A 27,525-nucleotide genomic window follows, 5' to 3' on the forward strand; every position below is an offset into this window, starting at 1 on the left:
ATGGCGGAAAGATACAACACCGATGTCTTTATGGATGATAGCACCATGATCCACAGTTCCACACCACCGTGACATCCTCGTCCCATGACGTCCATCGCTTCATCGAGGAGGTGCAGGGGTCCCAGACCCGCATCGCCGGCTTGGACGCCGAGTGGCGTCCCAACCGCAAGAGAGGCGCCGGACAGAACCCGATCGCCATCCTCCAGCTCTGCGTGGGCCGCCGCTGCCTCGTCTACGAGATCATCCACGGCACCGGCATCCCCATCTCGCTATGCAGCTTCCTCTACCTCTCCGGCTTCACCTTCGTCGGCGTCGGGATTGCCGATGACGCGAAACGCCTGCATGACGAGTTTAGCCTTGAGGTGTCCAACATGGTCGACCTGAGGGAGTTGGCGGCGAACTCATCGCACCGGCCGCGGCCGGAGCTGCGGTCGGTCGGGCTGAAAGCCATGGCGCTCGCGGTGATGGGGGCGTGCATCGCTGTTGGAAGGGAGAGAGGGATGGGTGGAAAAGTCGTTGTATTGCTTGAGCCTCATGGGCATATATATAGAAGTACATGATCATCTTGGAGTACAAGGCAAGGTAGAATAATATCCTACGCTATCCTGGCTTTCCTAATAATCACGATACTCAACATCCCCCCGCAGTCACAACGGTAGCGACGCAGACGGTGAGACTGGAGAAGATTCCGAAGGCAAGCTGACGGACACCCCCCCCTCACAGTCGTAACGGTCGATGCATCACGGAGTCGTGGCTGGAATGAAAACCGACGAGGTTGCTCAAGCAGGCGGTAGCCCATTGTGCCGTTTGTCGATGTTGCCGAGAGCGTGGGTGGTGGAGCCGTGGTTGAGGTAGCCGTGCGAAGAATGCCGTGGTCGATGTCCAGTCGGGGTAGCCGGTGTCGAGGAAGTCGTCATGGAGCCGTGGGCGCAAGGAGGCGCCGAGTTAGTCGTGGGCGCAGTGGTGTCGAAGTAGTGGTGCGCCAGGAAGTACATGATGTTGACGACGTGTCGCGCCAGGGTTGCCAGCCCCGGGGACACACCATAGACGAAGGCACGCGTCGGTGTTGCCAGCACCGGGCATGCGTGGACGGACGAAGATGAAGTTGACGAAGCGCCGCACTAGGCTTGCCAGGCCCGGGGACACGTCATGGACGAAGGCAATCGGTGGTGTTGCCAGCATCGGGCATGCATAGACTGGGACCTGCACGAGTTGTACGCCATGTCGAAGAAGTCGGAAGGCCAGCAGAGAAGGCTAGAAAATGAAGCGGTCGGGGTAGATGACGGCGACGCTGGCGATGGGCTGGGGCTGGAAGAAGACGAAGGGGGTGGACGGGCGGCTGTGGCGGCTACAGGGGTAGCGGCGGCGGTGACCGAAGCAGAGCGGTGACGGAGGCTTGACAGCGGCAGTGGCGGCTAGGTTAGGAGCGCGGCCGCGATGCTCGAAGGAGGCGAAGAACCGACAGCATGACGAAGACCAGCGCGGAAAATGGCGTTCCCGCGCCAAGGGAGGCGGCGCGGCGCATACCATGAAAAGTTGACACGCAGCGACGGCGGTGGACCGCGGCCCGCGGTGCTATGGCTCGAAGGGGCGACGCAGCGGCGGCGGGCAGGTCAGGGTGACGGCGGGAAGACCTCGGGGCGGAGGCAGGAACCGCGGGCTGCGGCTCGACAACCCGAAGGGGCGGTGCGGCGAAGGAGCGCGGGTCGGTGCAACCGCAGGGACGGCCTCGGAACGACGGCGTGGACCGCATGCCATGCTCGCTACGGACCGACGAGACGACACAGCGGCGGCGCAAGGGTCGGTGCAGCCATGGGGACGGCCTAGAGCGGGCGGCCCCATGGCGGCGACGGACCGCGGGCCGTGGCACTACGGTCCAAAGGGGCAACGCAGCGGTGACGCGGGTCGGTGCAGCCGGGAGAAGAACCACGGGGCGGCGGTGCTGCGGCCTGAAGGGGCGACGCAGCGGCAGCCCATTGCTCGATCAGTGGAGGGGCGCGCTGAACTCGGGGATGCTCTTCACGGGGCCTGCGGAGGCGCGCGCAACCGACGGGCCAGGTCGCGGCGTAGATGAAGCGGATGGCGGCGGCGGGCGGGTGATCAATCCGATCGTGCGCGAGGTTAGGGACGCTGCTCGGTGGAGACGGGGTGGTGGCGGAGTCTGAGATGAAGCCGGCGACGGCTGGCGGCAGGGCGGCTATGATTGGTCGCCGCATGGCGCGAAGCCGCCGGGTCGGGTGATGCAGGAGTCACGGTCGGAGCAGGACGGTGACGGCCGGCGTAGATTAACAGGCGGGCCGGAGCGCGAACGGGGGCGGTGAAAGGCCGCAGCATGACGCGAGGCCGCCGGGTCAGGACGACCGGCGGGCAGACACGCGGACGACGTGCGAGGCCGCCGGGTCGGTGAAGAAGCCGACCGATCATGCCGGGGTTGGAGTAGAGGCGCACGGGGTCGAGGGCGGCGGTGGGCAACGCAAACCGATCAAGATTAGATCGGAAAATCAAAAAGAAACCGCCGATCAAGATGACCGGCGGGAGAGAGAAAACCCCGGAGCAAGGGCTCGGGGAAAAGACTCTCTAGGGCAGCCGGTCAACACGACCGACGGACGAACCCTAGGTACGGGCGGCGCGGCCCCCGGCGGCGGTCATGAACCCTAGGTACGAGCTCATATATATAGGAGTACATGATTATATTGAAGTACAAGGCAAGGTAGAATAATATCCTACGCTATCCGGGCGCGGCTAATCTGCACCCGAGCTCATATGCTCCCGCATGAACAGTAAAATCAAAAAAAATCAAAAAAAATTTAAAAATTTATGAGTGAAACATTGACAAAAGTTCTAAGTGCCTGCAAAAATTCGTCGTGAAATCACAATCCTAGAAGGCGTGGCAAAAAAAAACAAAAATGGTACTCTAAAAAAGTTACTTTCAAACGCATTTTGAAGCACTGAATTTGTTTTTTTTTGCCGCTCCTTACAGGAATGTGATTTCATGATGAATTTTTGCAGGCACTTAGAACTTTTGTCAATGTTTCTTTCAAAAAAATTTAGAATTTTTTGAATTTTTTTCGATTTTACTGTTAATGCGGGAGCATATGAGCTCGGATGCAGAATGGACTTTTCAAGGCTATCCTACCTTTTTTTAATAATCACGATACTCAACCATCGCGAAGCCACCGGAGGTGACGATGAGCGACTGGGACGCGCCCTTGCTGTCTGAGGGAGCAGGTCGAGTACGGCTGCGTGCCGAGTACAGCCTTGAGGTGTCCAACATGGTCGACCTGAGGGAGTTGGCGGCGAACTCACCACACCGGCCGCGGCCGGAGCTGCGGTCGGCCGGGCTGAAAGCCAGGGCGCTCGCGCACATCCCGAAGCCGCCAGAGGTGACGATGAGCGACTGGACCGCGCCGTCGCTGTCGAGGGAGCAGGTCGAGTACGCCTGCATCGACGCCTACGTCTCCTTCGAGATCGGTCGCCGGCTGCTCACTCGTAATTACTAATTAGTAGTACTGCTACCTGACTACGTCGGCTATGCAACTAGCATATGAGATCAGACTTGCCAATTAAGTAGTTGATCCATTATTTTCCAGAAAGATAGCTCAGACTTAAGTCAACTATGAATAAGATATTTTTTGATGATTTAATACTACCCCGTTTCTAAATATAAGATGTTTTGGCAGTATAAATTGAATGGCCAAAACCTCTTATATTTAGAATCAGAGAGAGTATAAGTTATTTTTATCCCTTGAGATGCTAGTTATTATTCGTTCGTGCCATCTATAGGCCATACGATCGAGTAGGTGCTTAGGGCATCACCAATGTTTATTTCTTAAATATAAGTTGGTCTTAAGCCCAATTCTTTTCGGTTGCGGATTCGCTAGAATTTGAGAAACTGCCCAGAGAATGAAGAATCCTAAGAATCCGCGGTCCAACTTTTTCTGGCTGCTACGGTATCAGTTGTATGTTGTCTTTGATACCCCAAGTATACATGTGTGCTGGTTAGTTGAAATTAACTTGTGGTGGTTTTGGATAACTCTAACCGTAAATATGGTGGTTTATGCTATTGGGTCTGTCTAAAACACATCTAGTGTTATGTCACATCTAACCTGATGTTCATTATGTTTGTGATCTATTTTGTTTGTCCCGGCCTTTTTTTATTCTTTGTTGCTGTATTATTTGTGGGAGTTTAGATGTGACATCTTTAAAAAATATCTAGATGTGAATTAGACGAACTGTATGCTATTTACAACCCCCACCCCCTCGCTATCGATAAGCAATCCGATGCAATGAACAAACATAAAAGCACTGCACGAGAGCAACTGATGCATGCAGTGCGAAACTCCATGGAATTGTAGGCCCATAACTTTCGTAGGGCTGGCCTCAATCACCCAAGAAGCTTTGGTTTTACTGCACTAGGACCCAAACAAGGAGGAAGCTCCTAGTTGATGCTCAGTGTGCCATTTTGTCGAGCAATCAAATGCACTCGTCGGGCGGCCCATGTACCACACAACGCGATGTGTGAGCGCTTTGTCTTTTCACTTTTTTTTCCTCTGTTCTATTGGTTTTTTTATTTTGATTTAGAATTTATTGATTTTTCCAAAAATGGAAAATTTACAACGCATGAGCTCCAATCCACCAACTGTTAGACTAACTAAATGAAAATATAGTAAACAAATTATCATACCCAGATTTTCAATATCATTGTTGCTCACAGTCACGTTGACAGATTTAGAGTTATGCCCGTCTTCTTAAACTTCTATGGGCACTAGTTGGCCAGTGACCGTAGTCACTGCAAACAAAGCAACCATATTTCTTAGGGGCTGTTTGGATAATGCCCCAGTCAGCCCCGCCAAAATAGGCATGCCAAAGATTTGGCGCAGGATTTTGCCGCCGGGATCTCGCCAACGCATGGCGTAGGAACTGATCGGGGCTACCAAAAAACTGCTTGGTTCCTATTCTCTGGCGCTGATCCAAATAGGAGCCCCTGGTGGCAGTCAACGAGCAAAAAGTTGGTCGGGCAAGTTGCGGCTGCAATCCAAACAACCCCTTATATTTTTTCTGTTCTTTTTACCTTTTTTTTCTTGAAGTTGGTATTGTGTTGGACCCTGTTCTTTTCCTAAGCTTGTGGACATTCTTATGTACCATATTGGCGGTAGAAATTATCTCGGCTCCTTTACCGTGTGAGTCCTTTGCTCTCGAATTCTCTTCAACACTCAGATGACCGATGGCATCCTGTACTGAGAATCCACGTCTCTGATGTTTCAGAGTAGTGGCAAAGCTCCTCCGAGAGGTTTCGCAGTTATGCATCCTGCGACAAACTTGTCTAGTAACTCACACTTAAGTAGTTCGAGCTTCTCAACGAAGCATTGTATCTCATGAGCATGTTCCAATAGAGGGAGGTTCTCAACCGTTCAGTAATCATGGAATTTCTCCATGGCATACATCTCACTCTACTATCTGTTGTGCCGAACATACATAGCTTCGACTGCATCCCACAAGTCCTTGGAGTTCTGCATATGTAGATATGTGTCAAGTAGCTTGTCTCCGATCACACTCAGAACGGCTCCGATAAAACCTTGGTGGCCACTTTAAACGCCTTCTCCTTTTGAGCAGTAATCGTTCCTTAAGTAGTGGCACTGGCGACCTAGAACACGTTAATCGTTGTAAGCTAGAAGATGTATTGGCTCACAGCAATGAAGGTGTTCTGGGTCGCTGGTGTGTCACTCAAGAAGGAACGATTAATCATGTACAGGAGAAGGTGTGTTTCAGAAGGCCACCATTGCCTTTGCCATAGCCATTCTGAGTCTGATAGAAGACAAACTAGTTGATGCATATCTGCCTATGAGGTTGCCAAGGACTTGTGGGATGTGTTCGAAGCTATGTTCGGTGCAACTAATGCTGGAAGCGAGATATATGTCATGGAGCAGTTCCATGATTACTGCATGGTTGAGAACCATCCTATACTGGAATAGGATCATGAGATATAGTGCATCATTAAGGAGCTCAAACTACTTCAGTGTGAGTAACCGGACAAGTTTGTCGCGGTATACATAATTGTGCGAAATTGCCTCCTTCTTGGAGGAGCTTTGCTACTACTCTGAAACATCAGAGACATGAATTCTTAGTATAGGATGTCATCCATCATCTGAGCGTTTAAGAGAATTTGATAGCAAAGTACTCATACGGTAAAGGGGCGAAGGAACTTCTACCACCAATATGGTACATAGTTTAAGGGAAAGATGGGATCTAGTAGAATACCAACTTTAAGAAGAAGAGTACACTACTAGGGAAAACCTTCGTAGTAGCGTGGAAAAACGGCCTAGCAGTAGTGCGGGCCCGGGCGCTATTGCTATGATGCTACAGATAATATTTAGCAGTAGCGCCTGGTAGGCACACGCTACTGATAATTCAGTTAGCAGTAGCGCATTCCAGAGAACACGCTACTGCTAATTACTAGCAGCACGTCCTTTCCCCATGCTACTACTATTTTTACATATTCCAATTCTATTTTATTTTATATCTTATTTATACGCCGTTATACAAGTTTTCATATAGTAGCAATTTAGAGATTGTTATACCATTATGATCGTAATGAGTTATTACATCCACTTGGTCAAGTTGGATTAGTAGGCTAATCCAACTTGATCACTTTGGATCCATCCACTTGAATCTAATCCGCGGTAATTTCACCCGATGATATAATAACTCATCATCATAATCATCATCATCATCAACATAGTCATATAACAACTCATCATCATCATCATTATGGTCCATGAGTCATATAACAACTTGGTCACTAGTTAGAGCATCTCCACTAGCCCCCCAACAGCCCCCCAGAGGCCCTTTTTCCTCGCCGGCGACCGATTTTCCCTCTAGTCGTGCCCCCAAGTTCTCAAAAAGTGCCGGATTTGGCCAGATTTATGGCCGGTGATCCCAGCCCAAACCCAAGGAGCTGGGGGCAGCTGGGGGCGCCGGCGCTGCTTATCCCATGCAAAAGACCCACTGTCAGCCTCTCCCTCTCCCCCCTCTCCCTCTTTCTCTCTCATCTCTTTTTGGGCGGGCGAGAGGACAGACGATGAGGCCGGGGCGGAGCTCGCGGCCGGGGCGGAGCTCATGGCACGGCCAGCGCGAAGCTCACTGCCGGGGCGGAGCTCGTGGCCGGGCCGGAGCGCGCGACCGAGGCGGAGCTCGGTGGACGAGCCAGGCCGCTCTCCTTCCTCTGCCTCGTGGTGATCGGCGTTCGTGGCGGAGCTCAGGTCATGTGCAGGTCGAGCACACGCGAGTGTGGAGGCCCCGACTGGAGGTCGGCCGAGCTGACGGCGGCGTGGGGCTGCCGGGCTGTTGGGGGCGTGGCGTGCCGGGCACCCCCTTCCTCCTCCTCCTCCAGTCCGTCCTCGTCGGCGGTGGCCACGAGGGGTGTGCGTGGACAGGCCATGGGCGCGAGCAGCAGCGGCCAGGCGCGGGCTCGAGCAATAGGGCGCGGGCGCAGCTAGGCCACGGGCGCGAGCAGCAGCGGCCAGGCGCGGGCGCGAGCAGCAGGGCGCGGGTGGCGACTAGCGGCGGCCATAGCGGGCGGGGGCAGCAGCGGCGAGGACAACGGCCTCACTTGGGGGTTGAAATGGCTGGAGATTTTTTCGTCCCCAGGCCAAAGTTCTTGCCGGCAGCCCCCCAAGCGGCGAAAAAATGCCTCCTGGGGGGCTCAACGGCTGGAGATGCTCTTATAATCACAACTCATCATCATCATCATCATCATAGTCATAATCAACACTAACTAATTGTTCTTAATACCTAGGACCGACTCCTCTCTCCTAGGTAAAATAGTATAAAATAGGTATCGGTCCATCTTCAAAATGGAGAATGCAGATCCACATAGGGCTCAGAAGACGTTCCCACCTGCAGCATGCAGCCAACTCTTTTTTGCCCACTATTGCCTCGGGTATTTGCATTTATAAGAGATATATGAATACATAGTATAGGAACACGTGTAAAGGCTTAACAACACTCAAGAGAATTATCAAACCACCCTCTAAACTGGGAAGTATGGAGTGGTAAACAAAAGAGGTGATGTTGTACTTCTTCCAACAGCTTTAGGCCCATCATCACCAAATACCAAAAGTTTTGATTTGGTTGGCAAGCTCGGATCCTCTACAGGGAGGCATGCTAGTGCTTCTCTCTCACATATGATAGTCTATCTTGTTATTGAATTCTCCCAAATACAATTGAGAGGAGAAATTTGCTTAATTATATCTATGTTTGTGGTTCATAATTTGTTTGTGCTCTTGATGATTCTCATGGAAGTTAATTGTTGAGTTTGCTTTCAATACTTACAATTATTATGAGAGAGGAAAGAATAACATCTACCAGAGCCCTCTCTATGTTCCTAACAAGCTATGATTGTAAGAAACTTCTTTTATCGTGCATTGGTCTTCAATGTATGTTAATGAACTATTCTTGTATGCCATGCCAATGCATAGGAGACATGTTAGACTTTGATATTATATGTTTTATATGACTTGGTGCTCTCTATATAGACATGCAACCAGGCCCGTGTCTTTTTTTGTCTTAGATGCAACTCCATCCTTTCATATTATGTGGGCCTAGCGTATTTTTTTATCACAGTTGCATGTCTATCCTGGTGTTGCTGCTCCAACTAGTAGATAGCCTAGGGTTTTAGTCCTTGCAGTGGCGACACTCAGGCCGATAGTGGTGCTTCTTCTTCGAGTCCGTCTTTCGGTTTTTGATCCTTCTCAAGTTTGTCCGTCGGGACAAATTAGATGAAGCTCCGGCGTAGATTCATAGGGTGAAATTTTGTGTCAGGTTCTGCAGAGCGATTCAAAGGTTCAACGGTGACGACTGCAGCTCCAGGATGCTGGTCCTTAGAGACACGTGCACGAAGACTTCCGGACCGTCATCCACAAGGTTAGGTCGGCTCCGATATGGAAGCGATGACAGCAGTGCGTCGATGTCTCGTTCGGGCAGGCAACATTGGACGCTTGATGGTCTAGGGACCTTGTTGTAATTTCTATTATGTTTGGGGTGCTGTGTACTTCCTCCGTCCCAAAATAAGTGACTCAACTTTGTATTAATTTTGTACTGGTACTTGTGTTGAACTTTTATAAAAGATCTTATTGCTTTACAAAGCAAAAGGCAGTTTTTTGGAGGAAAAACACGATACAAACACAGAAACATGGCTAGGGCCTAGAAGACCTTAAGAAAACAAAAAATATCAGATTTTTTTATAATAGTTAAATAGTCTAATTCAATTTCTTTTTTCATTGCGTCCATTTAGTTTCAAACTTTCAATCAGGTCAAAATAAAGAAAAATCAAAGACAATTCTTGGCCAAAGAACCAATGGAAGGAAAGAAAAATAATAATACCTCCGATCCATAATAAGTGTCGCGGTTTTTAACTAACTCTGATTCAAAACGCGACACTTATTTTGGATCGGAGGTAGTACACCAATAAGAACAGATGTAAACAACCAAAACTTGATGAAAAAATAGACTATAGTAAAAGGTAAAAAGTAAAAAGTAAAGGAAAAAAACGGTGAATCTTTCATGCTTAAATATCCCAGGTGATGCTTTAAAAGAGCATAAAAATTATTCTGAAAATTAAAAAGTATAAAAAAAAAAAATGTGTGATATGCCTTGAATAGTTCGCCGAAGAGCCCTGCCTGCCCATACCTGCCAGCCAAATGCATGGAAAGTCCGCGGGATGTAGACCTTTCTTGGCTACACATCGCAGCATCAACGACCAACGTCCAACGGTACGTACGAGAGTTCAACTTCGCCCCTACCTCTCCTTCAACCAACCAGCCACTTGAGTTGCGCACACACATTTCCATTTCAGGCATGCGCACACACACAGATTATTGCGCCCAAAGTTCTCTGGACCAAGTTTTGTGCCCAGCTCGGACAAAGCTACACCAACTCGAGTTGACAATGCATGCACTCAGAGTGATCAATCAATGGTGTATGTGTCACGAACCAACCCGTAGTTAGATGGTTAGAAGGACTATGGTATTTTCAGTCCATCAGGGTTCAAATTCTGGTGCTCGCATTTATTTTTGGATTTATTTTAAGATTTTCGGCGATGCGCATTTAGTAGGAGGAGACGTTTTCGTCGACGACGAGGTGCCTATGATGACTTCATAAATCTCAAGATGATATGCCGGCTCAGTCTTTCGAAGATGATCATAGGGATAGGGTGTGCGTGTGTGCGTTCATAGAGGTGAGTGTATGCGCGTGTATATGAGCGAAAGTGATCATAAGAATAGGATGTGCGTGTGTACGTTCATAGGAATGAGTGTATGCACGTGTGTATGAGCGCTTGTGTCTGTACCGATGTTAAAAAGATGATGTATGCGTCTCGTGTGTGACGCGACAGGCGCGATTTGGGACTCGACGAGCGGAAACCGGAGCGATCGACCTTGCTGGCCAGATTTGGGCTTAACACATGACATGATCGAGGTCCAAATGCATGGCTTGGCCGGCCGGACGAGACTGCGCTGGAAATGTTCGTCAAATCAAGTCGGCGAGACTGTTGATCTTTTTCGTGGTTGTGGCTAGTTACTAGTACTCCACTCCATAGGCATGGAATGAAACCGATGGATGGAAGAGTCACTCACGTCGCTCCTGTTTGCACTAGGCCCGCCTCAACTGTTGACTCGACTAGCTTGCATGTTCACTGCCAGTGGCGGAGCTTGGGCAAGAATCACTATAGGCTGATTTTTGATGTAAAAACAAGCCTAAAACTAAAATATATACATGTATTTTCCTATGAGCTGGGGGGCCACCGCCCAGGTTGACCCCTATGAAGCTCCGCCACTGTTCACTGCTGCTCCGGACGTACGTACGTAACGGAATTCATGCATTCTCTCACAGTCATCTTTGTGTACTCCTTTGTTTTTAAATATTTGTATTTTTAGACATTTCAACAAGTGACTGTCTGCCCGCCTTGCGCAGTTGGCCTATGCTGGCACCTGGCAAATGGCGATGGCAATGGCATGCATCATCGTTGCTGAACTTTTGCCTATACACGTCACTTCTATATTTCCACGAGTCACACATGTACGTAGGTTGGTGTTCCACAATGTACGGCAGTTGCACTAGTATATATCTTTATCTTTATCTAATAATAAAGCAAATTGAGTTTCTATCGTCCGTCATCATATTTTTCAGAAAAATCTCTCTATTTAAGAGAATTCAACCCATAGTCCTGTTTCAAGTTAAATGAATCGGTTTTTCATATTTTACACAAAAGTCCCTATATTTTGTTGAAATCAACCCGCAGTCCGGATTTAAGTCACACTCGAACCGTTATTTTACATTTTTCTAAACCCCCGATGTTTTAGGCAATTCATCCGCGGATCATATTTAAGTCAAACAATGTTTTTTTTAAATCATCCATATCTTTTAAACCGTAACTCTGATTTAAACATGTTATATATGAAATTTGATTAGAAAAATATGTAGAATATGAGTATGAGATTATTTTCACCTGTTAAGTATTTTTAAATATTATTTTGGAATACATTTAAGTCAAATAAATGATTTTCTAAGTTATCGTATCTTTTAAACCGTAACTTCGATTTTAACATATTATATATGAAATTTTATTAGAAAAATATGTGGAATCTAAATATGATGTTAATTTTACCTGTTAAATATTTTTAAAAATGTCATTTTGGGAGCAAACTTATAATTTATAGCGTAAGATCCATTTTCCTTTCGTACCGGCGGCGACCCGGATTGCAAATAAACACCCCACTATAATAATATAGGGGAAAAAACATCGATAACTACACATGCATACCTCTGAAAAGTGTCGCAGGGGAAAACAACAGATTTCTCATCAAGAGAGAGAGAGAGAGAGGGAGAGAGAGGGAGGGAGGGAGGTAGAGGAAGGAGAGAGGGAGAGGGAGACACCTTAGGATTAAACATATTCAAGCACGTTTCTTTTATTTTATGTGAATACCGAGGCCATCACCGGTGAGGGTGAGAAGGAGGATAAGCGGCAACACAAATATGATGCCTCACAAAAATAAAGGAGATGAACCTATTATGGTCTTGTGTGATGGTTGTTGGGTTAAGAGTGTGTGTTATATTTTCTCCCCCGTTGCAACGCATGGGCTCTTTTGCTAGTGTAGACCTAAAGACTTCTGAGCGATTTTTGTGCAGCTTTCTGGACTCCCTCATTGACATTAATCAAAACCCTAGTGCAGATCCGGTAAAAGGGAAGGGCTATTTCTCATATGATCATTTGAAGGCTCGGCCACAAGCCATAAGGGGATATGATTAATTAGAATGCTGGCGTTCCTACTCTAGCCGCCGCCACCACCAGGCGTCTAGGGAGAGGCGATCTATTTCCTCCTATCTCCACCGGCCGGGGCGCTGGCCCCCTCTCCCTTCGGCCGCTGCTCCGGCAGCAGGAAGGAGGGGCGACCCCGTTCCTCCACTCTGTAGTTAGGGTTTGGCTTTGTAGGTCGTGGTGCGTCGTTGGGGTGGTGGAAGCGACACCTGAACGAATAAATCTGCCTCAACTTCACTCCCACACGGGCGGTGTCTTTCATGGCGGCGTCTTAGAGTTGATGGCATCGTGTCTCTGTCGATACCTCAGATCCGCAGCGTTATGGTTCATGGATGGTGTTGGCGAGGCAGCAGCGGCGACTCCATCAGGTGTGTCTCTCCTTTTGCTCTGTCCCAGTTGCTGCGGCGTTGTCTCCGACATCATGGTGGAGCAGGGAGGTTTTGTCGTTCAGGAGTACGCGCAGGCGGTTGTCTACGCAAGTGACAATGGAAGATGGAGTATCTTGTGTTGGGTCTGTGGTCGAAGGCTGACAGTTCTGATTTCCTCCTCCGACGTCGTCGTCATGCGAGAGTGTCAGTTCTGAAGTTTGATGGCGTGTCCGGGGACATGTTGCCCAGGTCTGATTCTTTCAACGGCTATGGTTTTGCTTCTGGCAAACTATTTTGGAGGTCCATAAAGCTTATGATCAGCGATGGAGCCGCATCGAGTTTGGGTGAAGAAGTGATCTGTCTTTTTATCATTTGGTGGCCATCTCGGTGGTGTCGAAGGAAAGGGATAGGCGCTAGTATTCTGCAAAGGATTTTCCTATCTTTTCAGTTATATATGGTCGGTGCTTACGTGCCTTTAACTTGATCTTAATTTAATATAAATAAGACACACATTACCATGAAAAAAAGCGATATGGGGTCAAAGTACATGCCCCAGGTGGTCGTTATCGACAGATGGATGGGCGAAACCAGACACTAATGGCCCTATTTTCGTCGGGTGGTAGTGCTGGTGAAGGCATGATTCTCCGAGATATCATGGGCTCCGTTGTATTCTCATCGTGTCACCAGTTATTCTCTTGTAGTGATGCTCTGGAGGCCGAAGTCGTGTGCGTGCATGGAGGGGGTTTCCATATCTCTTTGGTGGTCCAATCTGCCAATGTTGATTGAAGTTGATTCTCTTGAAGTGGTGAATATGATCCAAAGCAGCGACAAGAATAAATCGGTTTACTCTTCCATAATTGGTGAAATTATAACTCTATTAGGGAAAAATATTGCTTTGATTGGGACTTAAAGAAGTCACTGTCGATGCTATATTCATAAGATCTTACGTAGGATATGTGCAGAAGTTTCCTTTATCTTTTTTTATATGTTATTATGTCACTTGACTGAGACTTGGTTGAGTCTGAGATCTCTAGCCATATTACTCGTCTTTCGATAACTATTAACGGGATTGCCAAATCTTAGTCGACTGAGACTTAAAATCAAGTCTCGGTCGATGTTGTATTTGTAAGATCTCACATGGAAATCCGTGGAAAACCATTCTTTTAGAATTTTTCTTCTTCTTTTTTACATGTTCCCTCGCTTGACTGAGACTTGATTAAATCTCGGTCGACTGAGATCTAGCATACCCAATTATTAAGTTCATGACCTTCTTGAAAGCTCTTAAGTAAGTTTTTGCTTTTCTTTTTTGAGCTAAGCTACTAGGTGATCTTGTGACATATCCTCTTGAACTCCTCAAGGTGGTTGTGAAAGAGGGCCACGTAGGCCTCCATGCTGCCGTCTCCTAGGGTGGACGGCACCAGGAACAGACTGCCTTCCATGGGGTAGTACGTCGGCATGACGCGGAAGGGGCCGCCGCCGCCGAAGTCCAGGCCATGGAAGTTGATCCCCAGCCACGCGTCCACCTCCAGGTCCGGGCACAGCACCGCCTGCTCGCTGTTCGCTGTGGGGACGAGCCCCTCCGCCTCAACGGCGCCGGATGAGGAGGCGAAGTCCACGAAGGACCGGAAATAGGCATCGTCCACGTCCGCCACGGCGCGGTAGACGAGCTCCGCCGCGTGGCCCACCGACCGGGACACGAGCTCGCCGGCGTCCGAGCGCGGGAACGCCCACAGGACGACGTTGCCGAAGTAGTCGCGCGGCACCGGCGGGTGCATGCGCGTCCGACCGTTCACGGAGATGCGGACCTTCGTTGTCACGCCGGCGCCCAGGCGCCGCGCCACGGTGATCGCGCGCCAGAGGTGCGCCACGACGCTCTGGAACGTCGTGTAGCCGTGCCGCGAGGGAGGGAGCCCCGACGAGGCCTGCGCCTTGAGCCGCGCCACGAACTCCTTACTCAGGTGCATCCGGTGCACCTTGACCTTGTCCTGCGCCACCGCGCCGAAGACGAACTCCTCCTGCTCCTTGTCCACGGCGTCGCCCTCCTTGTTCGGTGCCGGCGTCCTGTACTCCACCTCCTGGTGCGGGAACAACACGACCGGCGGCTCGCGCGGCGAGAACCGGGTGCCGCGGTCGCAGACAGGGGCCGGCGACACAGGGAGCCGCCGCGTAGCGAGGCCCCACGCCGCCAGGAAGTTGGCCGTGGCTTGCCCGTCGGCGATCTGGTGGTGCCCCGCGAAGCCCACGGCCAGCGAGCCGCAGGAGAAGCGAGTCAGCTGCACCTGCACCAGCTCCACGGGGCCGTCGTCGATCCTCGGGTGCAGCCGCCTCACATCCGGCGACGGCCCGGACGGCACCGAGACCGCCATCGGCGCGTCCACCGCGGCCTCCACGAAGCGCGCCCCGGCGTCTTTCAGCAGCACCGACCGGCGCCCGTCAGGCCCGTCGCCGATCCTCCCGGCCCACTCCCGGTACACGGCGAGCGCCTTGGCGAGGCCCAGCTCGACCTCGCTGTTGGGCGGGTTGGGCGGCCGGAACGCGAAGATGAGGGCGACGTGCTCCCCGTACGTCACCTTGTCGAACACGGAGAGCGGCACCCACTCCGCATGCGCCGGCGCCTCCCCGTCCTCGTACAACGGCTTGACGATCTTGGAGCTCTCGATCTTAACCTTCATGGTGCCAACTAGCTAGCTGTCGTACGTCTCTGTGAGCCTCTCAAGCTCTCTGTTTTTGCTTGCACCAGTGTGCAAGTACCTGCGTCTGAGTACGCCTGAGGTGCGTACGTGCTTCACTGCTTTGTGTCCGTGTCACTGGCTAGCTAGCTGTGAGCTCTCTACTACTTATATCGTAGAGCTTATACAACAGTCAACAGATATCTGCTTAGCTATACTCCTATATGGAACGGAAGCCTCTTTTGCAGTGGGCAACACAGGTGGGATATCCCGTACGTAGACACATTGCTTTTGATGTTGATCAACCCATAGTATATATGCATCGGGTCTTTCTCCTCTCACTAATTAGCGTAGTATTAAACAGCCTAATTTGTTTGCACGGAGTACCCCAGGTTGGCTAGCTAGCCCGCGTTAGATGAGAGGGGCGATCCGGATGAATTTTCCAGGTGCGCGTTGGAGGGAAACAACGAGACGGACCAACTAGCTAGATAATGGAGTACGTTAGAGCATCTCCAACAAATGCCCCAGAACACCGTGCAAAAAAAAAAAACTGCCCCTTATTGCATTTTGGACCCAAGAAAAACAGCTCTAGCAGATGTCTTATCTATATTTGATGTCCAAAAAAAAATGCAACTGCCTTAAATTTTTTGGGATGCATGGGCCAATCCTTCCTAGAGTGCAACTGCCGTACGTTGTGGAACACCGACATACGTGCCGTATATATACGTGTGTGGCTCATGAAAATAGAGAAGTGACGTGTATTGTCAAAAGTCAGCAACGATGCATGGTGCATGCATGACATTGCCAGGCTCAGGCGGAGTCGATCCTACGCAGCAGGGCCGACACACAGACGATCCAGCTAGCTAGGAGATGAAGAGTAGAGCCGGAGCAGCAGTCAAAACTTTGAGCAAAGCAAGTCAAGCATTGTGACCTTGCTACAGCTAGGTAGTCGAGGATATACACATACATGAATAAAGAAGATGAACAGTCGGGTCGCGCCGCGCCGACTTGATTTGACCTGCAGCCAAATACTACTACGTGCTACTCTACATATTTCTGGCAAACATTTGGCAGGAAGGTCTCTGCTCGCCGAGTCCCAAATGGAAGCTGTTGACTCACACACCGGACCAGAGGCTGCACATGTGCACCATTGATCAACCTACTAGCTTGGTGCATTGTCAACTCGAATTGGTGTAGCTTTGTTCGAGCTGGGCACAAAACTGCATGCATGGGGTCAAAGAACTGGGGCCACCGTCACCGGTACGTGTCCACTGAGCACTACGTGCTTACTACTGACTCTCCACGTATGTGATCTGGTGGTCAGTGCGCGCATGCCTGAAAATCTGAAATGAAATGCGTCTGCGTCTGCGTGAGTGCGTGCAAGTCAAGTCTCAAGTGACTGGCTGGCTGAAGTCCTGAAGAAGAGGTAGGGGTGAACTTGCACTCTGGTACGTATCATTGGTCCTTGTTGCTGCGATGTGTGTCCAAGAAAGGTCCACAACCCTGAGCCCTCAGACTTTGCAAGCGTTTGGCAGGCATGGCAGGCCGGACGAGCAAAGAGAACTTAGGGCATCTCCAACGTTGATTTGTAAATTTGCTTCCGCATTCATTCGTGGACAGGGGAAACCAGTCCGTGGATATGGATGCAGAAACCAGCCATCCAACATTGTCCGCATATATTTTAAATCGGGTTTCAACTAAGCAGACAAAATTCATGCAGATACGGCAGATTTTCATATAAGCTGGACGGAATTCATTACATTTCAAACATTTCCTATTAAGAAAATCGGTCAGACTGTATTCCGCATCGGCAACCACATCCTCCATCTGTCGTCTTCATGAATGGCGGCGGGGTTCAAGGCCCGTAAAGTGAAGGTGCAGTGACGTGTTAGCCTTGAAGGGATTACCGTTGGATATGCCCTAAGCCCCCTCTCTCTCCCATTCGCAACTACGAGGATATGCCCTAAGCCCCCTCTCTTTCCCATTCACAACGACGACGCAACCCACATGCACCGTGTGCTGGAGCTAGCGGCTATACAATGGCATTCCCAGAATGATTCTTTTTCCATGGCTAGGTTTATGTGGGACTTCGCCTACGGCAACGTGGCGAACAAACTAGTACATGGTGTTTGGCCGGTTGTTGGAATGGGAATCATGCGAGACACAATAAATTTGAATCGTTGACATAGACAAAACATCTTATAGTACTAGTAAGCATGCACGTGTAACACACGTAAACTCATACTTTGATTGTTCATAGTTCTTACTTTTTTTGCGACTGTCATAGTTCTCACAGGTTGAACCACAATTTTTCCCAATAATCACTATCGAATTTTACTCAGATTTTGATGGAAACGGTGCCCAAATTGATACTACCTTAGAGATAACATGTGTTCGGCCAGGTTCACTCCCTGCTTGAACATACCAATGGTCATCAATCTGAAACAAAATACAATAGTATAAACCATAGCACTATTGCCTAGCCTGAAACTGATTTGTAATTAAGTAACAAAGCGATCAACCAGTTAGATATAAAGCAGAGAAGATAGTTATGTACGCACCATGTTGGCACCATGAATGTTAATATATATACCATTGGTGAGCACTTGTTAAAAGGTATATTTTGACAAGAAACCAGAAAATATTTTGCCTTAACTTAGGAGCTACAAATAATGCATCCCATGGAAGTGATATAACATGTAAATACTTCATTCGTGGTTGTGGAGCTATTGTCCTGCTGTTTGCACTTTGCATACTGAACAAAGCAGGTGTGCTTACGATTACGCGGAGGGCGATGGAGTAATATGTTAATAATGCCTCTGCAAAAAAAAAGTTATGTTTTCATGGCTACTGTTGGCGAACTCAAAGACTGCTCATCTTCATCTACATCAGGTCTATTATATGCTTGAGGCATGAGAGATTCAGAGGATATGCAGGTCTAGTTCAGATACATCCGCCGACCGGAGGAGGTGCTCCAACCTTCTATCGCTCCGCAATTCTCCGTGTGTCAACGCAATCAGTGGCGGCGCCAGGAATACGGCAAGCCCCAGGCCACCCCTGGCCACCTTCGTCCACTGTAGCTATAGTAGAGAACTGTAGGTGCACTGTTTCAAAACTTAACAAAGGAATTGGTCTTCACGCCCCAGGCTGCCTGGGGCCTATCTCCGCCGCTGAACGCGATGGCGAGGTGTAGTGAGATGGGTTGTTGGTGGAACTCCAATTGAGGTCTCTATAGTTTTTGAGTTGCCCTGTTCCCGAGCCACAACTGTTCTTCGCTGTAGGGCTGCTCTCAGTGGAACTCCAGTTGAGGTCTCTATAGTTTTCAACAGCAAAGTAGCTCCCCCGTCAAATCTCTCGCTTCTGTATATAACCTTCCTATGACATGAAGAGACGTGCACAAGATCAATTTGACCAATTTTTATTGTGCCAATCGAGCCACGTGACCTCTTAATGCCATATATCCTGTAGCACTACGCGGTGACTGCCCCTGTGGCATGTCAAACAGTGGTCATCCCCTGTGCCGCTGGACCCCCTACCCCGACACCGCGCCATCCGCCTCCCCCGGCTCGCCCCTACCCCCTCTGTGCTCCCCGATATTATCCCCTGGATCTCCCATGTGCTTGGGGTATCACCTGATCAACATGCATGGATAGCAACTCACTGCGCTCATTCATTGCTGACATGGTGCCAGATGACTCCTAGAGTGCTTTGAGAGGTAGACGGGACTGCCGGAAGGAGATGATGTAGATGCACCAAGGTCGAGCTTTATCATCGGTAGTTTAAGTATGTGTGTCGAATCATTTTCGGTATGTGAAGTTGGTGTCAACCGTTTATTTTGGGTGTGTTGTCGAACAAGCCATGACTATGCTTGTTAGAGACATGTCGCTTAAGAAGTACCTTAAATTCAGGGCATCGGTGGCTTATATTAGCCTTCGTGAAGTTAGCAACCTACGATGTCGAAACTTTATGTAATGAATCAGATCTACCTATCGTTGCAATGCTTAAATTATCCATTGCCTTACTTAGTGTTTGGCCATATTGAATATAACCGCAACTTTTCATAAGTATTTTCATCAAAATAAGTAGGACAGGTAGTGGCGGAGCTAGCTAGCCGAAAATCCATGGGGAGGGGGGGGGGGGCAAATGCTAAAATTTTCCCAATCTAAGCCCTATTTAATTTTTTTTTGTTCAGAAAATGATCTGAGGCTGGCGGGGCAGCGCCCCCCGGCCTCAACATAGGTACGCCACTGAGGACAGCCATGGTAACTTTTAGTCAGAATACCACTACTAGGAAAAGACCTACTAATGATGCACCAGTTTTGCCTACTGCGCACCAGTGGTGCGCCATTAGTATCGCCATTAGTATCTGGTATACTAATGGCGCACCACTGGTGCGCCATTAGTATAGGCCACGGTGCGCCATTAGTACATGCCAATGGTGCACCATTAGTATAGACCATGGTGCGCCATTAGTATTTTTGAATTTTGAAGGCGGGAAAATAATAGTGGTGCACCGTCTAATCCCCACCGTGCGCCATTGCTATTTTTGAATTTTGAATTTGGATCTGGATCGCGATTTTTTGCCCATTTTTTGCTCGTTTTTTTGCTCATTTTTTTGCACGATATTATTTCAAAATTTGTTCCCGTTTTTGGATCTTGTACATTCTTTTGCCGTGTTCTTTTGCCGGAGAGGAGGAGGAGGAGGTGACCGGAGAGGCGCTCACCTACATCGCCGGAGAGGAGGAGGAGGTCGCCGGAGAGGAGGAGGAGGTCGCCGGAGAGGAGTTCACCGGAGCATCGGAGAGGAGTTCATCGGAGCATCAGAGAGGAGGGAGGAGGAGCTCACTGGAGAGGAGGGAGGAGGAGCTCACCGGAGAGGAGGGAGGAGGAGCTCACCGGATAGGAGGGAGGAGGAGCTCACCGTAGATGAGGGAGGAGGAGCTCAATGGAGATGAGGGAGGAGGAGCTCACCGGAGAGGAGGGAGGAGGAGCTCACCGGAGAGGAGGGAGGAGAAATCGTGAGGGGAGGGGAGGGGAGGAGAGGAGGGAGGAGGAGGTCGCCGGAGAGGAGGAGGAGGTCGCCGGAGAGGAGGAGGAGGAGGTCGCCGGAGAGGAGGAGGGTAGTATGGTGGAAGAGAGTAGGGAAAATGGAGTGGAGGAGAGGAGGAGATGGAGTGGAGGAGAGGAGAGGAGAGGAGGGGATGGAATGGAGGAGAGGAGAGGAGGCGGGAAGATACTAATGGCGCACCATGGGCAGGTGCGCCATTAGTAACTTTTTTTTATTTTGTTGACCTATTTTGAATTTTGAATTTTGAAGGCGGGAAGATACTAATGGCGCACCATGGGCAGGTGCGCCATTAGTAAGTTTGAATTTTTTTGAATTTTTTTGCCTCTCGAGATCTTAAAAGCCCCGTATCTTTTTTTCTGTTAGGTTTTTGAGGATTTTGAAAATGTTTAACGGGGTTCTCCCGTTAAATTTGGATGTAACTTTTCGAGTAGATGACTTTTCATATAAAAAACTTTTTCATCCGAGTTAGTATGCAAAAGTTATGCCCATTTTTACAAATTCTCGAGAGATTTTGCAAATGAAGTCGAAATTCATATTTGCAAATTTTTCCAACAACTAGACCACATATCACATGGGAAACTTATTTTCTTTTATTTTTTTGACATTTTCATCATTTTCTTTTATTTTTTTTAAACTGAAAAGGCGATCCACGGGGGGGGGGGTGCATTCGGTGGAAGTGGTGGCCAAGTTACTAATGGCGCACCGTGGCATGGTGCGCCATTACTAGTTCAACTAGTAATGGCGCACCACTCCCACGGTGCGCCATTAGTAGTTTTGACAAAAATTTAAAAAGAAATTAATTTTTTTTACTAATGGCGCACCGTGGATGTGGTGTGCCATTACTAGTTCAACTAGTAATGGCGCACCACTCCCACGGTGCACCATTAATAGTTTTGAAAAAAAAATTTACTAATGGCGCACCGTGGACGTGGTGCGCCATTAGTGTCTACCACACTAATGGCGTACCAACACATGGTGCACCATTAGTATATAGTAATGGCGCATCACATGTCTGGTGCGCCATTAGTGTCAACTCCATCTATAGCCCTTTTCCTAGTATACATACCTTTGATATGAAGACGCGGTCACTTACTTTCTGGAGCAACAATAACTCCGTTGTCATCAGAAAAATCATCTTTTTTCCTAATTACTTAAAAACGCAGCTGCGCTTTTTCGTCGTCTTGAGTGCACACTCATGTCCGACAATCTCCTTCCCCACATGTGGCTAATACAAAGTGCAATTAAGTGAACCCAATCATGGGGTCCACATAGAGGATTAGCACGCATGGAAAGCACCTGGTCACCGACGTATCCGCGTGCCCTCCCATCCCATGACTTTCTACGACGTGCATGCATTAATGTGTGTTTCAATTTTTTTAAAGCTATAATTTTTGAACCGAGTATCAACATTAAGATCCGCTTTCACTGCTAGGTTCTTGGCGACGAGCTCTTCAGAACTAGATCTCATATGATTACTTTTTGACTAACTTTTTTTCGGGAGCAATTTTGGATACTACAGAAGAAACTTTAGTGATATAGGAAAGCAACTTCTAGTTAGTCTGTGTAGTATGAATGCCTATCATCAGAAATTCTTTTCAAGTTGATTACCATACTACCAGGTTAACTAGCTTCACCTCTAAGTTTTCTACCATAACTAGCAAGTATTCTACCATAACTAGTTTCGCCTCCAAGTTGATAGTATTATACACAACTTAGTTTCCGAGGTAGATTACCAATATCCTAAGTTGCATGCCATGACTAACAAGTAGCTTAACATCATCCTAAGTTGCCAATATATGGAAAGGTTCATCTACTATAGTATGTTGATCTTTCATGAACTCGTCCGACCAACCATATGAACCCAACGATGACATAACATGCATTACTTTCAGTACAAGAAAATTCCGTAAGGCTATAACTTTCAAACCGCGTGTTGGAATTATGATTTGTTTTCATCGTTGGGTTCTTTGTGATGAACTCTTCGAAAGTAGATCCCATATGAATATGTTTTGATACTTTTTAAAAGCAACTTTGATGCTAGATGAGGCAACTTTAGTGCTAAACTGGAGCAACTTTAATGCTACATGAAGTGCATTGTATGTATTAGTGAGTCACCTACTAGCCTACTAATAGTTGTGTGCAATAGTCTAATAGATGGTTACCATGGTTCCTAAGTTGCATACATCAAAAACTAAGTTTGTCGATAGTTTAGTTCCCCACTATACTGTGAAAGTTGCTTACTGCAGAGTGGAAAGTTGTCTAACATGGCTTCTAAGTTGCCTGCCTCAAGAATCAAGTTGCCTATATTGCTACGATGTTGCCTACACACCCCAATTTCCTAAAATAGTATGAAAGTTGTTCATCAAGGGACCTAAGTTGCCTACAATGTTGAACAGTTTTTGTGGGATATAAGTTGTCTATCATGATTCCAAATTTTGAAACGATGTGGGGATGGATGGTGTGATAGCCTTATTCTTTCCATTTCTAGGGGAGTCTGTCGGCCAACGCTACTGGCGCGTGGGTGTTGACTGGTTGCATACGTAGGGACAGATGATAAGTTGCGTAGGGGGTGAAGAGAAGTTTCATAGGGCCGGGGGCGGATCAGACAGTTGCCCACAAGCCTACACAAGTTGTTAATAATTTTTGCATGAGTTGCCCGTGAAAATCATTGAAATCTCCAGATATAATGATGGAAAACACACATGAGTTGCTTGTTGAATGCACTGGAGTTGCACAAAAACATCCAAAAGTTGCTAACTTTTTTTGTGTGATACTCGATTGCATAATGATCTTTAAATGCCAGTCACCTGAGCATCACCGACAGGTAACTTCATAGTGTTTTAGGCAACTTAGGAAAAACACAATGATAAGCAGCTTCATAATTGTAGGCAAATAATTTGCAAATCGGACAACTAAGGAGTAATGATATGTACCTATTTATCAATAGCAGGTAACTGGACATCAATGGGAGGTCAATTTCATAGTATTATAGGCAACTGGGCATCACTGATAGGAAACCGAATATCCATGGTAGACAACGGAGCAACCATGGTAGGCCAGTTGTGATAATTTTAGCAAAATTCATTGATAGTTTGATACACATAGTGCAATGAAGTTACTTATATGTAGCACTAAACATGCCTCATATTTTTGTGTGATTTTCTCACTTTTACACAAACCAACCTAATAGACAATTCTACTAGGCAAAAAAATAAAGTTGCTTTCCTATAGCACTAAAGTTGCCTCTATCGTACCCAATGTTGCCTTGAAAAAAAGTTCGACGAAACATATCTATATGAGATCTAGTTTTGAAGAGCTCGTCGCGAGAAACCCAGCTGTGAAGCAAAATTAGATTTCGATGCTTAAATCAAAGTTATAACTTTTTAAACTTTTTGGACCTTCAAATAAATGCACGTGGCCAGCATCTCTTTCCATATTTGAAAGAGCGCTCGACCCCACCAACGAGCGCTCGGGCGCCTGCTAGCTAGGTCCGTCTTTTTTTACGTACTATGTTCGGCTGCAAGCACAATACTACTTTGGTCAAACAAACAGATGTGCAACATTTCAAAAAAGGAACATGGTGAATGGAAGATAGGTACAGATTATCATCATGAGTCAAATAACAAAACATATATAGTCATAAATGGATTTCCTAGGAACAGAACTCCATGCAAAAAAATTATTAGGGAGCTGCTAAATCTCAGTCGACTAAGACTTCGCAAAGTCTCAGCCAGTCTCAGTGGACGAGTCACATGTTGGATCAAACATTGCTTTAGGATTTAGCACTGCTTTTCCCATGTAGTATCGGTCCAATGTCGTGTTTCCCCCCTTCTTTTGGGCACGGATGCACCATGGACTGAGCGTGAGGGAGGGTCTCTTGTCTATTGAGCCTTTTTCATGGATGTGTAAAAGATCTTGTGTCCGAGATGTACGTTTCTCTTAAAAATAGTTAATCTATTGTTTATTCAGTTTGGTGGTTCATTTCAGTTCTATTAGTGTTCCACTCAAGATCAAACTAGGCATTCTTACTATTTCTAATTAATAAGGCAAGCTGTAAAAAAGACCGGGATATCTTCATTTTCCCTTTTTTATTGATGTTCCTTATTTTGTCCCTTTTATGTTCATGTAGAGACTCTCCTCCGACACTTAGTAGGTCCTTTTTTGTCCATTTTTAATGTTCATGCCCTTCTTTGTCATTTTTTATTTTCCCCTTTCTATGTTCATGTCCTTTTTGTTTTTTATGTTCATTTTTTATTTTATTTTTTCTTGTTAATTTTTCCTTTCCCCTTTATTTGCTCTTATTTCTGTGTGTATTTTAGGTTTGGATTTTTTTTCATTTTCTGATTAAGGGTGTCCTTTTTTCAAACCCGTCGTCAAGTTGTACGCCAGTCTCCCACATACAACCACCAGGTGTAAAACATGTGTGCAACTAGGGCATCCACTACAAGAAATATGTCCACTAGTGACCTTTTGTCAGTGACCCTGGAAGAATTGGTCATAGATCTATGACCATTTCAGACGAATTGGTCAAAAGCTATTCGGGGGGGGGGGGGCTCCAAACCCTAAACCATTGCGACCATTTTGGTCAGAAAGGTCGTAATTTCCTTACACGAAAAGGTCATAAAGCAAACAGCGCTAGTCCGTTGCCTTACTTCTAGTTGTTAACGACCAATATAGATGGTCATAGCCTTGTAAATTGTGGTGGGTTGCTATGACTAGGCGCCACCTCATCAGTTTTGCCTATGTGTCATGTCCATGTGGCAGTTTTTGCCCTAGGTTGTGAAGCAACCTATATTTCTGTCATTCCCAAAATTTCCAAAAAAATCTCATAAATTCTTTGGGTCATATCTTCGTCAAATATGTAAAAACCTTCCTTGCCTAGTTAAAAAATAATTCAAAAATATTCATTTTCCTATTCTGTTCAGAACAACAGTTTGTGAAGGAAGTACCACTTTGGTATGTCCAAATAGTATCCATTTTCTACAGTGCTTTCCTATGCCCAAATAATCATCCTCCACCAAATGCCAGCTCAATCCATTCATTATTTTGAGCCGAGCTTCAACATTCGTATTTATGTCCAGTGTGGTAATTTGCAAAGCAAGTACCACCTAGGCTCCTCCTTTTGAGCTAAAAATTTGTGAAGACGGTCTTCTTAATAACTGATCATCCTCAGCCAAAACTCATGCCCATTAGCCATGTACATTTCCCGTACCGCTAATCAAACACTTGGCTGCTAATTCATGTTTGAGCATCGATCGGTCTCCTCGTGAGAATCTTATGTTGTAATTTTCTTCTTAGCACCTACCTGGAGAGTGACCAACCCACTAGACATGCCTAGGCCGCCCAGAACACATGGCAACGCCACGGTCACGCGGTGACCACGCGGCGGGCATGCGAGTTTACGCGCTCTAGAGTTGGAGCCCTCGGCCGCCGTCCAGACCTCGATGAATCGCCACCAAACCATGTATTTATGATTAAATAGGTACTTCTGTAACTAGAAATGATTTTTGGAAAAAATAAATAGCAAACTATGAGGCAGTTGCAGTTCAAATTTGACCCGCTTCCAACAAATCAACATTGTTTGAACTCGGAAAAAATAAATAGCAAACTATGAGGCAGTTGCAGTTGCATAAATCGGCGGAAATTTGTCTTTTTCACGAGAGGTGGATCAAAACTTTTTACACTCAACCATTTTGTCAATTGTGCATTAAATATGTCCTAGTATTTTATAAAAATGATTTGGTCCAATTTTGCAATAATTATTTTGGAGGTCCTTCACAAAAACTCTCCTTTGGGGCGCTTGAAAAATGGAAAATGGTTTTTTCGTCCAAAGAAAATGAAAACTTCCTTAGGCAACATTGTTTGCCATTCCAATATGCACCATTGTGGACAACATGAGATCATTTGAACAAACTATGCCATGAATGTGGCTATAAGATTGATCATTTGGCTTGAAAGCCATTGATCTCCACACGTGATAGCTCGTTTCTGAGAACACTTTTTTAAAATAATTGCCGTATTACAAGTTTATTATTTTTCCTGGAAACTTGGTCATATATAATGACACAATGCGAAGGTTTTCCAATTTTTTGATTTTTTTTGAATTTTTTATGCCCATTTTAAAATGCGGTCAAAACGGCGGGAATGACCGTTCCTAGCTAGTGGCTGAATCTTGTAATTTTTTTGGTGTTTCTATGATTAAATAGATACTTATGTACCTAGAAATGATTTTTTGTAAAAATAAAGATTAAACTATGAGGTAGCTGCAGTTCAAATTTGACCCGCTTCCAGCTGAATCAGCGGAAATTTGTCTTTTTCATCAGAGGTGGATCAAAACTTTTTACACCCAAACATTTGGTCAATTGTGCATTAAATATGGCCTAGTATTTTAAAAAATAATTTGGTCCAATTTTGCAATAATTATTTGGTAGGTTCTTCACAAAAAAACCTCATTTCGGGCACTCGGAAAATGGAAAATGGCTCTTTTCTGCAATGAAAGTGAAAACTCCCCAAATCAACATTGTTTTCCATTCCAATATGCACCCTTTTGCACAATATGAGATCATTTGAACAAACTATGCCATGAATGTGGCCATAAGATTGATCATTTGGCTTGAAAGTCATGAATCTTCACGCATGATAGCTCATTTCTAAGAACACTTTTTTTAAAATAATTGCCGTATTACAAGTTTATTATTTTTCCTGGAAACTTGGTCATATATAATGACACAATGCGAAGGTTTTCCAATTTTTTGATTTTTTTTGAATTTTTTATGCCCATTTCAAAATGCGGTCAAAACGGCGGGAATGACCGTTCCTAGCTAGTGGCTGAATCTTGTAATTTTTTTGGTGTTTCTTTGATTAAATAGATACTTAGGTACCTAGAAATGATTTTTGGAAAAAATAAAGAGCAAACTATGAGGTAGCTGCAGTTCAAATTTGACCCGCTTCCAACTGAAACGGCGGAAATTTATCTTTTTCACCAGAGGTGGATCAAAACTTTTGACACCCAACCATTTGGTCAATTATGCATTAAATATGACCTAGTATTTTAGAAAATTGATTTGGTCCAATTTTACAACAAATATTTAGTAGGTTCTTTACAAA

The 27,525-nt window shown here is 46.7% G+C and overlaps 1 pseudogene; it reads left to right on the forward strand.

Moving 5' to 3' along the window:
- LOC123139692 (Werner Syndrome-like exonuclease) lies at positions 1–3,500 on the forward strand (annotated as a pseudogene).
- The last annotated feature ends 24,025 nt before the right edge of the window (positions 3,501–27,525 follow it).

The sequence above is a fragment of the Triticum aestivum genome, chromosome 6B (genome assembly GCF_018294505.1).
Source record: "Triticum aestivum cultivar Chinese Spring chromosome 6B, IWGSC CS RefSeq v2.1, whole genome shotgun sequence".
NCBI classification, from domain to species: domain Eukaryota; kingdom Viridiplantae; phylum Streptophyta; class Magnoliopsida; order Poales; family Poaceae; genus Triticum; species Triticum aestivum.